The following is a 14,114-nucleotide window of genomic DNA, read 5'->3' as shown; positions in this document are numbered from 1 at the left end:
ATTTAAATTGATAAGACCAGTCCGACGAAGGCTTTTTATAAGTCGAAAGCTCACTGTTTATCCATCTCTAAGTTAGCCAATAAATGGTATCATCCTGATTCAAAACTTTTTGCTTTTACTCATGGCTAACATGGTACAACACTTTACTGCTTCTACTAATACGCAATGCTTGGTGAAATTTGCCTTCTTAAAACAGAAGGAAACTATAAACACAGAATTCTTCTGTTCAACTACTCTTTAGTTTACCTATAGTACAATCATTTTGGAACAGATGAAAACTAGATAATAAGAGCCCTTTTCCACTTGGAGCGCTTCGATCCAAAAATCGGATTGCACACTTTTTACGACGTTCTGGAAGTCACTGGTCACTGGGCACCGTGATTAACACTGTAATTATGGTGCCCCTTTTCCACTGCAGTGATATTGGCCTCAATTCACTAAGATCATGCTGGAGATAATAAGGCAAGAGAAAACTTACCACCACACAGTGAGAGAGTTATCTTATCTCTTCATTCCTTAAGTTACCTCCTCTGTAGTTAAGTTACCTCCTCTGTAGTTAAGTTACCTCCTCTGTAGTTATTTTCACATGCAGTTAATTAACAACCTGTCTAGAATTCTAGAGTTATTTAAAGGATTGAAGAGTTAACTTAAAGACAGAAGAGTTAACTTTAGGTTTGCCCGAGGTAAAATGTTTCCTGAATACAACATGCCTTATTACCATGGTGATAACTATAGAAACGTTATTAAAGACAGGAGATAAGCTTAGCGAATTGAGGTCTATGTGCTTTGTGATTTTTTTACCCAAGCACAATTTCACTGCCTGCTTCAGTTTGGAAGAGTCTATGGGAGCGCAAAAAACTTACATAGAAAAAGTAATACTTTGCGGTTTTCGTGCAGTTCCACTACGTGGTGTGAGGCCCCACCCTACGTTCCCTGAAAATCGCAATCGTGCTGCACATATCGCCAATCACAATGCAATGCACAGGAAATCGCATTTCCCAACAGCTGCAAATAACGGTCACAATTGCAGCGCAATTGTGATTTGTAGTGGAAAAGGTTCTTGCTCTAGTATTGCTAATAAACAATCATTCTCAACTTTCTCTTGATAACTGATGTGAGCTGTGCCAGTGTAAAATTTACAAATTATTTGCTCTTCCACCGCCAGCAAATAAAGTAACATTTAAATCATAAGCTTCTTATTAGACAGGTCTTCTTTAACTAGGCAAAGTATGATTGTCACATTATTAAGTGTACTTGAACATCAGCTGAACATATGTTTATTGACATTTTAGCAGAAGACCCTGAAGCCATGTTCTGAGGAGAAAACTGAAACTGAACAGCAGATAAACACAGTCACATAGCAGCTGCCTGATTACATCTTTCAGAGCAGTTTCTCATAACTGACACTAGCGGCAGTGATAATATCAGGACGTATCAGTCAGCCATCGAAGTCCACACTATTATACTTTATTGCTGCTTCATTCTTTGTCCAAGTATTTCTGTTTTGCCTATTTAATGATTTAGGTTCCCCTTTTGTGTAAATTGAATAAGTCACTAACTCACACTCGTACTTTAATTATTCAGTTAATTATGACGTAAAATGTGATCATAGAGATGAAGTATAAACATACCCCTTGTTATCAGCCTGGCCTGTGGTTGTTTGGCTGGGAAGGGTTCCAATCCCTACGTCTTGTGATTAGGAAAACTTGGAGACTTTTAGGGCATCCCTCCCCTTCCCCTTCTTGTCAGCTGGTATTGGAGAGAATCTGGAAAACATTTTTTGGCAGTGATAGATCATTTAATTACATAAAATTCAACACCCACAAACAGTCTAAGGGGCCTAATTATCAAAAGTGTTCCTATTGCCAAAAATCCCCATAATTCCTTATAAAGATACATCACTACATTGCATCCATAATCAATATCTATTCAAGTCAAGGGGCCCCGCACAAAATCTTGCACTCACCCCTCCCTCTAATAAGGGGGCCGGATTTTTTTACACTTTCTCACTGGTTAGTTTTAAAGATCATGTGACCCAAACCAAAGAACTAAGGTGCAAAAAGAAAAGGAAGTACACCTCTGTTCATTGCTGTAATGAAATAAAAACCAAGCTGGGATTTATAATGCCCATTACTGCAACGTACAGTGGTACAGTGCAGCATGTAAAGTAGAGTCTTGGTTATCCGGCACAGACAGGGAGCGGCTGATGCTGTATAAGTGTGCTTTCAGGTTGCTTGGGACGGAATGTTAAAAATAGGCCTAGCTAATACAGAACTATACCCCACTCTATATACATACCATGAACTCTGTATAAAATGTTGAAATACAGTAATTGAAAGTATAATAACCTTGGGGCAGCCATGGAACCCAATCTGGGAACAGCAGAGCCCACAGACAGCCTAAGAAGTTGGCCTCCACCACTGTGAGTACTGCTCGTTGGTTAAGACTGCTGGTTAGTTGAGTTCCGAACTGGGACTCTATATGTTGTAGCGGATCCTGGCAGAGAGTGAACTGTCATGACAGCTCGGCAGAGGGGAGGATGAGCCGAATCTAAAGCCTGTACATAGCTGCACATCAGATACTGACAAATGTACCACCTACGGCAATCAAACGCTTCTCTTCTCTTATGCTAGGTACACATGATGAGATTTTCTGACAGATTTAATGTTAGACTGATTATTACCAACATGTCCGATCTGATTGATTTTCCAATCAATTTTCTATAGAAGTGAATGGAAAACCGATCGAAAATCAGATTGGACAGGTTGGAAATAATCTGCCAGAAAATCTCATCATGTGTACCTAGCATTACATATTAGTAGTAACCATACACAGTTCTCACTTATTTCTATTTTTCCAAGATACCAAAGCACCTCTTCAGGCTAATGATAAGACCTGTACTCACAGATACACCAATGCAATCAGATGCAAAACAGGGTACAGCAACAACAGATTGTAGTGCAAATATTGCAGAGTTATCAAGGCCATGCACAGGGAAAAAAAGAAAGAAAGAACAACAAGGCCTCTAGGCCTAATTGATGTAATCCAAAACATTTTGGTTGGAGGGACTTGCCCATAGGAAAAGATTTTTGGAAGGCGTACAATATGGTTTGGTAAGCGCTTAAAGGACCAATATTGTGAAAATTGTAAAATAAAAAATACATATTTATAAATCCACCATAAATTACTTTTCTCCAATGTTGCTGTTGTTTTCAGTAGGCAGAAAGAATCTGACAGATTTTACACTAGTCCATCTCCTCACAGGGATTCTCAGTATTTCCTCTATTCTTTAGAAAAGCACTCTATGTAAAGTATCTATATAAGGATGTCAGCCGGCCTCCCAACTCACTAGCATGCAGACAGGATAAAAGTAATTTGCAGAGCATTTTATTCTGAAAGAAGTACATTTTATACATATGCATACACATTCATTTTACGCTTTAACATTTTTCGCGATAGTGGCCCTTTAAGTTTGTTAGCGATGTAAACCGCAACAACAGCTAAACAGCAATATGATAATACAACACTACATAATAAAAAAATAACTTAAAAGAAAACCGAAAAATAAACCGCAACCCTCAAGTCTCCAGGAGATGTAGGCTAAAACAATAGCAATTTCTTACATAATGATAACAAAACTGATAACAGTGAGCAATGCAATGGTTCATTTTTTATGCAAAACTGGTCTCTGCATTATGACACTGTAAGACACATGTGCCTGGTTGCACTGTGCTCTAACCTCAGTGGGCCATGTTCAGTTATCTATTTAACGCAGAAAGATTGAATTCTGCTGAGTGAGAAGGGGAAGAGCAAAAAGTTCCTGGATTGACACCATCCCTCAAAGCAAAATAAAAAGCCCCCAGGGTGTGACACAGGATAGCTTTAGAAAATGCCTGTCAAGGCACTTGGCAGTGAAGACTGACCCATGATTTCCCAATGACACTTAACAAAACCCCAGAAAAAAAGTATTTTTAAAGGACTACAGCCTCGTTTCATCAAGACTTATCGAATCAATTACCGACAGCTCGGTAAAATACCAAACTCGATAAGTTGATTTTAGGATTCATCAAAGTTATCTACAGGTGTTAGCGAGCATTCGGTAATCATTCGGTAATGATGCAGTAAAACGGAAGAAAGTGCAATTCATGAAAATGAAAGTGGGCGTGGTTTAACGTTACATTTAGGATTAGTTATCTCCTTCACTGCTCTGTCGTTATTCCTGTCAGATCATTGCTGTCGTTATTCCTGTCAGATCACAGAGAAGATGGAGCCATTTGAAGTGGTTAGGTATCAGCTGAGAGTAATTCGAAGGCACAGAAGGGCAAGAATAAGGTCTAGAACTACATACATTTGCAAGAGAATGAATGTATTTGCTATAACAGGACATCTGCATTTCTCTTGAATCATCTTGTATGAGAACACAGGCAGTGTCAGGGTTGTATTAAATTACCGCTGTAAAATGGAAACATCGACACGTTACCAAATGGTTACCGCATTGTTATCGAATTCACACCGAATGTGAAAAAACCTTGATGAATACAACTAGAAAGCTATAAACTTAGAATTCAGTAATTTAACGAACTGGAAAAAGCTATCGCAAAGACAATGATGTATCGAGGCCTACATGAATTCAAATACTTTGAAGTTCAGAGATCACAGCAAGGACCAGTGTGCTTATTTACAGTAAAAAAAGAAAAACCTGCTCTGCACTCTATAAATTGTAATTTACATAAATATGTACGGTAATTTTCCTGAACAAAGACAATGGTTCCTCTTCAAGAACTAACTTCCCCCAATTTTGACTTTGTGAATCATTAACTTGTCTAAGAAATCACTATTCAAATAAAAGTCTACCACCTCTGCTCCCCAACACAACATCAGAAATAATGTTCAACTCCTGAACAGTCTTATTTACTGTGGGAAGAAAACAACAGTTGCTTCCTGTAGCAACCATATTCTAGGCTTCCGTTTTAAGAATTAAACCTGCCATTGGACACCTGTTTCACTGAAAGCTAAATATCTGCGTAATAAAGCTTATTTCCCTAAAGGTGTGTACACACGTTCAACTTATTTGAACAACTTGTCGTCCGGACAGCTTGTAGTTCAAACAACAACAAGTCGTTCAGACGTCATGTACACACTGATCAACAAAGTGGCTGATATACTAATTTATCTAATTTACATGTCGTTTAACCAAGTTGATAAAGAGCAATGGACTGAATAGAAAAATGCACTACATTAAATGACTGATCAAACGACTTGTTGTTTGAACAGCTATTAGTTGGACAAACGACTCAAAAGTCGTTTGTACACTTGTACGCACCTAACAGTCGTTTGAACAACAGTTGGTCCAACAGATCCGCTGAGCGGATCAAGCAAACCGGCTGTTATCAGTCGCTCGACACCGCATACACATGTCCAACTTGTCGTTCAAATGACAAGTCGGACGACAAGTTGTTCGAAAAAGTTGGACGTGTGTACGTACCTTAAGTGTGGTACACAGGATGGGGGTTTTCTGCATCTTCTGTGTTGTCTCATATTGTTTTTTGAGCCCCTGGAGCCTAAACGTTGTATCTTTGGACTTATGGACGAAATCGATGGCCAGCTTTATTACAGATAAAACCTTGTTCCTTGCTAGTAAGACAATTATTCTTAAATGGTTCTTTTCAGAACAACCTCAGATTTCTCACTGGGTCTTTCTTATTAATGAGGTGGTACAGTTTGAAAAAGTACTTTATATGCATCGTAGGTGCCCTGCTAAGTTTGGTAGAATATGGTCAGACTGGGTAGATTCAAAGGACTCCCTTAAAGAAAACCTGAACTGAAAATTTAAAGTCAAAATAAGCATACACAAGTCTTTCTTATCTTCCATGTAGTCTACTTCTCAGCGTCTTTCTCCTGTCTGCGTCCTGTTTGTTCACTGTGATCAAGGGGATTTTCCGTCCTCCATTTTGCAAATGGCCATTACCCATAACAGCTTTCTGGTCAGCACACAGTTAAACTGTAAGTTCGCCCACTTGAGCCATAGGGAAACATGGACATTACCTGGTAAATCAGTTTTCCTCTCAGCTATAACTGACAGCAACTGATATTTTACTGACAGCAACTGATATATTTCAGATCTGACAAAATATTGTCAGAACTGGAAGGGATAATTGTCAGAAGAAAATGGTGAGCTTCTGAGAGGAACTGATGTCAAGGTAACTATGTAATGTTCATTTGAAGTTACCTCATGTGTTTATTTTAAATATTTTTACTCAGTACAGGTTCTCTTTAAGGTTGACCAGCCTTGATGCAGTTACTAAATGCAAGCCTTGGTTTTGGTTATGCTATAACTAGCTACTTAAGAGGAACTGTCACGAAAATCTTAAAAGTTAAAACACATACAAATAAGTATGAAAATACAAAAGAAAAACTGGCACTAGTATGTGGCAGGGATGGAACGGCCACTAGTGGGCTTACCGGCAGCGTGCTCTCCAGAATCACATACAAATAAGAAGTACATTTCTCCCAGAGTAAAATGAGCCATAAATTACTTTTCTTCTATGTTGCTGTCACACAAGCTGGCCACTGTGAGAAAACGGGGAAAAGCCGCCACGTGTGCTCAGAACAAGGTGGCTGATTCCGCGTCCAACGCGGCGGTTTGCACGTGTAGGCCTACATCTACTATTATGGCGGAACGCGGAGAAACCGCCGCATGCCCTGATAGCGGTGCGGCTGGTTCCGCGTCCAGCGCGGCGGGTGGTACACAACACATGGCTGGTGTGGCTGGGACTGATAGTCTACACAGGTTCAGAAGGACGCGCGCGCGCGCTGAGAGGCAGAACTTTTATGACAACCAGAAGGGAGTCAGCTGACCAAGCCTGTCAGCTGACGATTCAACCAGTTCCCATTGGTCCAGCACTTAGGAGAGGCGCTGGAGAGCGCTGTGCTATATATACTGGGTGCTGGTCATTCACTGGTTGTCTGCCGTTGCGATCACTACGTGGAAGCACTCAGACCTTTTGTTAGATTCTGTGTTACCAGTTGTTATCTCCAGACTAGTTCCAGGGTGTTGATGATCAAGGACCTCACACCCAGATTAGGGACTTGTATTACTATTCTGTTATACTTCAGACTAGTTCCAGGGTGTTGATGATCAAGGACCTCACACCCAGATTAGGGACTTGTGTTACCAATCTGTTATACTTCAGACTAGTTCCAGGGTGTTGATGATCACGGACCTCACACCCAGACTAGGGAATTGTATTATCATTCTGTTATACTTCAGACTAGTTCCAGGGTGTTGATGATCACGGAGCTCACACCAAGACTAGGCATTGTTTATTATCTGTTATGACCTTCTGCTTTCCTGACCACTCTTCTGATTACTGATTTGGTACTTCGCTATATCTGATATTCTGTTGCCAAACTCTGCATGTCTTAGGATTACTGAATCTGTCTCCTGTCTTTGTACTTATCTGTCCGTGTGTTGCCGACCTGGCTTGCCCGACCTCGAGAGCTATCTCCCTACCCTAGAGATAGTTCACAGATCATTAGTGACACTCTCCTATTGGTGTCACTAACACTCTGGTCCTTCCATCTCCTGGCCTGGCTCCTCTCTTCGGGAGATTCTCAGGTTACTGGAAGGCACTTGTTCTCTTTGTCAGAATAGCCTACTGTTCTGATACCTGTTCTCCAGGTATTGCTCTCAAAGTATTTACGGTTGCACCAAAACACTCATATCTCTCCGGTGTCCAGAGGTTAGCGATATATCTGATTATCGGTGATACTGCAGATCATCAATAATCGGGTATATATCTGTATTCTTGGTGATACTGCAGATCACCAATAATCAGACCCTCTCTGTGTTACACCGATCGTTACAGCCATCTTCTCATAGGGGGGTTCTCAGGGTTTTCTTTATTTTTAAAAGCACTTAGTGAATGGCAGTTGCTCCGTCCAACTGCCAAAATAGTGTGCAGCGAGCAGGGAGGCTGGCCAGCATCTTTGCATTAATCATTTTCAGAGAACGTCTTTATAAAGAATAAAGGCCATGCTGAAAATCCCCCATGAGGAGGTGGAGTAGCCCAAAACCTGTCGGTAATGTCAGATTTCTACTACCTACTGTAAGTGACAGCAACATGGGAGAAAAGTAATTTATTTCTCATTTTACTCTGGGCGAAATGTACTTCTTATTTGTATGTGTTTCTTGTTTGTATGTGTTTTAAATTTTAAGATTTTGGCAACACTTCCTCTTTATTGCCAATGAGGTGGCCACTGTTAGGCCCTGTACTGGTCAATATTCTTTATGCTGTTGTATGTATTCTGTGATATGCTGATGCAAAAAGGTACATGGTTGATCAGTATCTCTGAGGTATATCTTCATTAGCTTTTTTGTATATATACAATACCTGTACGCATTATGATTTCCCCTGCGTGAGATGTGCACTGTCCTGACTAATTGTTGTGCACCTTCAACAGTTGATTAATAAATTGAATTAGCATTTACTTTTTTCGAACTCAAATTTTCATAGATATAACATATTAAATAATGAAGGGTGATTATTAAAGTATAGGCTATTACACACCGAGCTGGAAAGACGTGTACAGCAGGAGTGTTTGGATTTGCCCTGCGGTGTCAGAACATGGGTTTCATGTTGTTATGCAACTTTTTCCGTTGCTTGTCAACGACTCGGTTGTCTTAAATGACTTGGCCAGACTTGCAAGATGTGCCTGAATAGCTTCACCCAAAACTGGAATAACAGCGATTTGTGAATGAAGTCACTTGCAAATTCATGAAATGTAAAAGGAAGCATTGGTCATGTAACCTGGTGCTGTAGACCTAACAAAAGCAAGTACTGTAAATATTCACAGCACAGGTCAGGTTGGTGTATATTCTGTTCAAGAGATAAGATATACTGTAGATTGTAGATAAGATTAAAAAAATAAACTCACATTTCAATTATAATGTCCCTGATACTGTAAAGATAATAATAATAATAGTGCCACTTCAACAACCAATCAGGTTCTAAATAATTTTTACAAATACATTTGCATGAATTTGTGTTATTTGAAGTAAGATAAGATCTCCCTCTTTTTATAGCCTCACTAACTAGCTACATATTGCATCTATATAGTCACTTGGATGACTCATCATTTGCATATCAATACCTCACACACACCTGAGTAAAAGTTTGTAGCTGGAGCATAAAGGCTCATTTATACAACTGCTTCGACACTTGTTTTCCTCATGAAAAACAACACAGTACTTTTCTGGTTTCGGCCATTTTGTTGGTTCCTGTGCCAGCGTCACACTTCTGACCGCTGGCTGAGTGCAGTACAAATGTCAGCATGCAAGCAGTGGTTGCAGTGCTCAGTGGCAACTGGCAAGGGATCTTCAATACAAGCATCAGTCACATGAATGATGCCCGTCTCCAAGATTCTTACCTATCTTTAAAACTCAGGTGTGTTTACACACCTTCTCCACATACTATTAACTTTTCCCTCTACAGTCTAGAAATAATGCCACCTTAACCTCCCTAGCGGTATGATTACTTCTGGATATTAGGGCCTTTTCACAAGCTTTTAGACCCTAAAAGCAGGAGAAAATCATACTGCTAGATACTGTAGATCTGCGGCAGCCCCTGCACTTACTCACCTCCCCTGAGTCCAGTGCTGCAATTCTCTCTCTGTCCACTGGGTGGCTCTACCCCTCTAGTGAGATCGGTATCTGTTGTCATGATGACAGATGGCGATCTCACCAGAGGGATCGAGAGCCTCCGAGGACCAGAAGGAGAATGGCTGCCAGCGTCTGAATCCCGGGGAAGGTGAGAGGCAAATGCCAGCTGCACCAAGACTCTGCATATGCCTCCCGGCGGCTCCCCGCCTGACTCGGAACTACCGCTAAGGAGGTTAAAGGACACCTGAAGTGTGAGGGATATGGAGGCTGCCATATTTATTTATTTTACTATATCAGTTGCCTGGCAGTCCTGCTTATCTTTCAGGCATCAGAATTCATGCAATTTCCATGAATGTGTTTCCGCCACAATTTTCATTTTACCTGACAGGTGTACTGTATCAATTGCGATTTCCGACAGGAGGAAAAAAAAAAGGCACCAAATAGTCTTGAATCACTTCCCTGCCAGAAAACCAACTTACACACCAACACAACATGCAGCATGCACTGCGTTGGCTTGTATGTAAAAACTGAAGGGGGGAAAAGGGTACTGCAATTACTGTTCCACAGATTGTATCGAAAAGCTGCAAGTGGAAAAGGGCCCTATGTGTATTTTTTATCAACCAAGGTCAGACATCAGATTTTGGTCATTTCTACAGACACCAGCTGGACCCCTAATTCAAATGTAATTAGTTTCCCGAGGCAATGGTCATCCGGAATGGCAGCACAGTACCAGGGTTATAATGGGCCACGCTAACCTGAATGAATGAAATATCGTTTATTACTGTCCACAATTCGGTGTCTTTGTTTATAAAGGCTGAGCTATTTTTGAAACTGATATCAGCATAATGCATTTATTTGCTCAATAAGTTCATGCTGTTGATCGTTAAATGTACTGATGATATTAAATGTGGCTTTTATCGCTCTCGTTTATCTGACACCAGATGTTCTCCCTGCTTTATGGAGATGATGTTTCTGATGCTCGCTGGCTGTGCTATTCTACCAGCACCTCCAAAAGAACAACTTATCTACATGTGATCTAGTTTAATTATTGAGAGCACAGCGGCGATTGGTGTTGCTAAAAAAAGCTGCTTCAGGGGTGTCCAGTGCAGACAACCAGTTATTTCCCAATCTGACCATAAATGGTCAAATGGCACAAGAAACATCTCATGTCCGCATGCAAGTTAAGGGCAAACTTCAGGCTATTTTATCCTGTGATCTTCTTAGAACACAATGAAATAATTAAAGGGCAGAGCAGAATGCCAGGATAATGTATTATTCACCTATAACCTCAAACCATGACTATGGACTAAAGAAGAATCCTACCACACGTCACTGGACTATAAAACATATAGAAATAACGTTTACAATTTATACCTATTGATTTTGTTTGTCCTTCAAACGCACCAGCACACTCAGTCTGTAGACAGAATTCAGGATCAAGCCTCATACACAGGCCAGATGCTACTCAGCTGAGGTGGCCGTGCAGGGCCAAGAGTCTAGTGCAGTGATGGCTAACCTTGGCACTCCATCTGTGACAAAACTATAAATCCCATCATGCCTCTGCCTCCCCGAGATATGCTTAGAGCTGTCAGAGTATTGCAATTCCTCATGGGACTTGTATTTCCACCACAACTTGAGTGCCAAGGTTAGCCATCACTGGTCTAGTGTGTGTTCAGGTGTTCTCCGAGGCTGCTTAACCACTTGCCGACCGCACGCTTATACCGTGCGTCGGCAAAGTGGCAGCTGCAGGACCAGCGACGCAGTACTGCGTCGCCAGCTGCAGGCTGATTAATCAGGAAGCAGCCGCTCGCACGAGCGGCTGCTTCCTGTCAAATCACGGCGGGGGGCTCCGTGAATAGCCTGCGGGCCGCCGATGGCGGCTCGCAGGCTAAATGTAAACACAAGCGAAAATAATCGGCGATCAGCGGCCGGGGATCGCCGCCATGTGACAGGGGACGTCCTGTCACTGGCTGCACAGGACGGATAGCGTCCTGTGCAGCCCGGATCACCGGGTAGGGGACAGGTAGGAGAGGGAGGGGGGAATTTCGCCACGGAGGGGGGCTTTGAGGTGCCCCCCCCCCCCGCCAGCCACACGCAGGCAGCAGACATCAGACCCCCCCTGCACATCATCCCCATAGGGGGGAAAAAAGGGGGGCAATCTGATCTCTCTGCCTGCACCCTGATCTGTGCTGGGGGCTGTAGAGCCCACCCAGCACAGATCACTAATAACCACGCTGGTCCTTAAGGGGGGGTAAAGGGTGGGTCATCAAGTGGTTAAAGCAAACCTGATCTGAAAATTAAAAGTCAAAATAATCATACACACGTCATATCTAGCTCCCGCAGAGTCTACTTATCAATCTATTTCTACTCATCAATCTATTTCTACTCTCCCGTGTCCAGTTTGTCCACTAGGATCAATGGAATTCTCTGTCCTCCATTTTGAAAAAGGCCATTACTCCATAACAGTTTCCTGGTCAGCACACTGTTAAACTGTAATATCGCCCGCTTGAGCTATACGGAAACATGGACATTACCTTGCTCATTAGTTGTCCTTTCAGTTATAACTGACAGCAACTGATATATAACTGACAGCAAATTATATATTTCAGTTTTGACAAAATCTTGTCAGAACTGGAGGGAATTGTTATAAGAAGAAAATGGTGAACTTTTGAGAGGAACTGACGGCATGGTAAGTAATATTCATTTGCAGGTACATCATGTGTTTATTTTAAATAATTGTACTCAGTTCAGGTTCACTTTAAAGTAGTTCTTTCGCGAATGAGGAAAACAATAAAAAGTGGTTTATGCATAAACTATTAAACATCCTTCTAAAAGAGTGTAAAAAGTTTTTTTTTTAAATGAATGGTTTCATCAATACAACATGTAATGTAAATAGTGACGGATGACGGACTGGGAGGCTAATCCATTTGTTAACCTCTTGACGACCAGCTAACGCCGATTGGCGTAAACTGGTCGTCTGCGGGTTACCATGGAAACGGCCGCTCGATCGAGCGGCCTTTCCATGTCAGTTCACGGAGGGTGTCTCCGTGAACAGCCGGAGAGCCGCCGATGGCGGCTCGCCGGCAAAATGTAAACAGGCGGGGAAGAAATCCCCGCTGTTTACATCATACGGCGCTGCTGCTGCGCAGCGCCGTAAGGCAGATCGGCGATCCCCGGCCTCTGATTGGCCGGGGATCGCCGGCATATGATAGGCTGAAGCCTATCCTTCAATGCGCAGGACGGAAATCCGTCCTGCGCAGCACACAGGGGAAGGGAGAGGGAGGGAGCTGGCGAGAGGGCTGAAAGCGCTGCGGAGGGGGGCTTTGAAGAGCCCCCCCCCGCTAAGCAACTGCAGCCGGCGGCGATCAGACCCCCCCAGCAGGACATCCCCCTAGTGGGGAAAAAAGGGGGGTAGTCTGATCGCCCTGTTGCACTGCTGATCGGTGCTGCGGGCTGTAGAGCCCACGCAGCACCGATCAGTGTAACATCCCCTGGTCGGCAAGTGGTTAAAGAGAAACTCCGACCAAGAATTGAACTTTATCCCAATCAGTAACTGATACCCCCTTTTACATGACAAATCTATTGCATTTCGCAAACAGACCATCAGGGGGCGCTGTATGACTGATTTTGTGATGAAACCCCTCCCACAAGAAGCTCTGGTACCGCGGTACTCTGGGCAAACTGCCACAATGTAACAATGTTCACAGACAGGAAATGGCTGTTTACAGCTGTCTGTAACAGCCAAAACAGCTAGGAGCAGCTACATAACCTGCCCACAGTAAAAATGTCACCATGTGATAAATGTCAGAATGTAAATCTGGGAGAGGAAAGATTTTACAATGAGCAAACACTGACTTAATCATTTATACATAATTATGGTAAAAATGAAGCACTTTTTTTATTACATTATTTTCACTGGAGTTTCTCTTTAAGGGTGTTTTTTTTTTACTTTAATTTCACAACCATAACTGCTGTCTACGTAGTTTTTAGTGGTATAACCCACTTCTAGCAGGAATCGCTGTTATAGCTATAACAGCTGAGCTATGCTGAGCTCCTCAATATGTGTTTACATTGTTGCCAGGCAACCACACAGACCCCGATGCAGGGAGTTGTTTGTGCAAAGAGTCATAAGCTGCTGGGAGAATGAGCCAGAATCAGTCCCATCTACACCATTTGATTCTTTGTCAGATTCGATTCAATATGATTCGATTAATTGATTCAATTTGAATCAATCTAACTTGAGTCGAATCATGATTCGGACATGTCAGATTGAATCAAATCGAATCAATGAATTGAATCATATTAACCACTTTACCCCCACGCGTACGGATTTCTCCGTCCCTTTTTTCCCCCCTAAAAAAACAGGGACGGAGAAATCCGTACCTTCCGCGCTACCGCCGCTGTCTGCGCTCCCGCCGCTCGTGGGCGCGCACCCGCCGCTCGTGCACGCCGC

At 42.3% G+C, this 14,114-nt stretch overlaps 1 protein-coding gene across 3 annotated transcripts in view; it reads right to left on the bottom strand.

Moving 5' to 3' along the window:
• The window catches only part of DGKA (diacylglycerol kinase alpha), a 245,608-nt gene that overhangs the window by 215,030 nt on the left and 16,464 nt on the right, over nt 1–14,114 (bottom strand). Inside the window, exon 2 of one of the 3 annotated variants that reach the window (XM_068267592.1) lies at nt 1,632–1,766. The exons of the other annotated variants lie outside the window; for them this stretch is intronic. The gene's annotated coding sequence lies outside the window, so the exon portion shown is untranslated. The remainder of the gene's footprint in view (nt 1–1,631; nt 1,767–14,114) is intronic. 3 annotated transcript variants of the gene reach the window in all.

This window comes from Hyperolius riggenbachi, chromosome 2, assembly GCF_040937935.1.
Source record: "Hyperolius riggenbachi isolate aHypRig1 chromosome 2, aHypRig1.pri, whole genome shotgun sequence".
NCBI classification, from domain to species: Eukaryota; Metazoa; Chordata; class Amphibia; order Anura; family Hyperoliidae; genus Hyperolius; species Hyperolius riggenbachi.
This window is presented reverse-complemented; position numbering and strand designations above follow the sequence as displayed.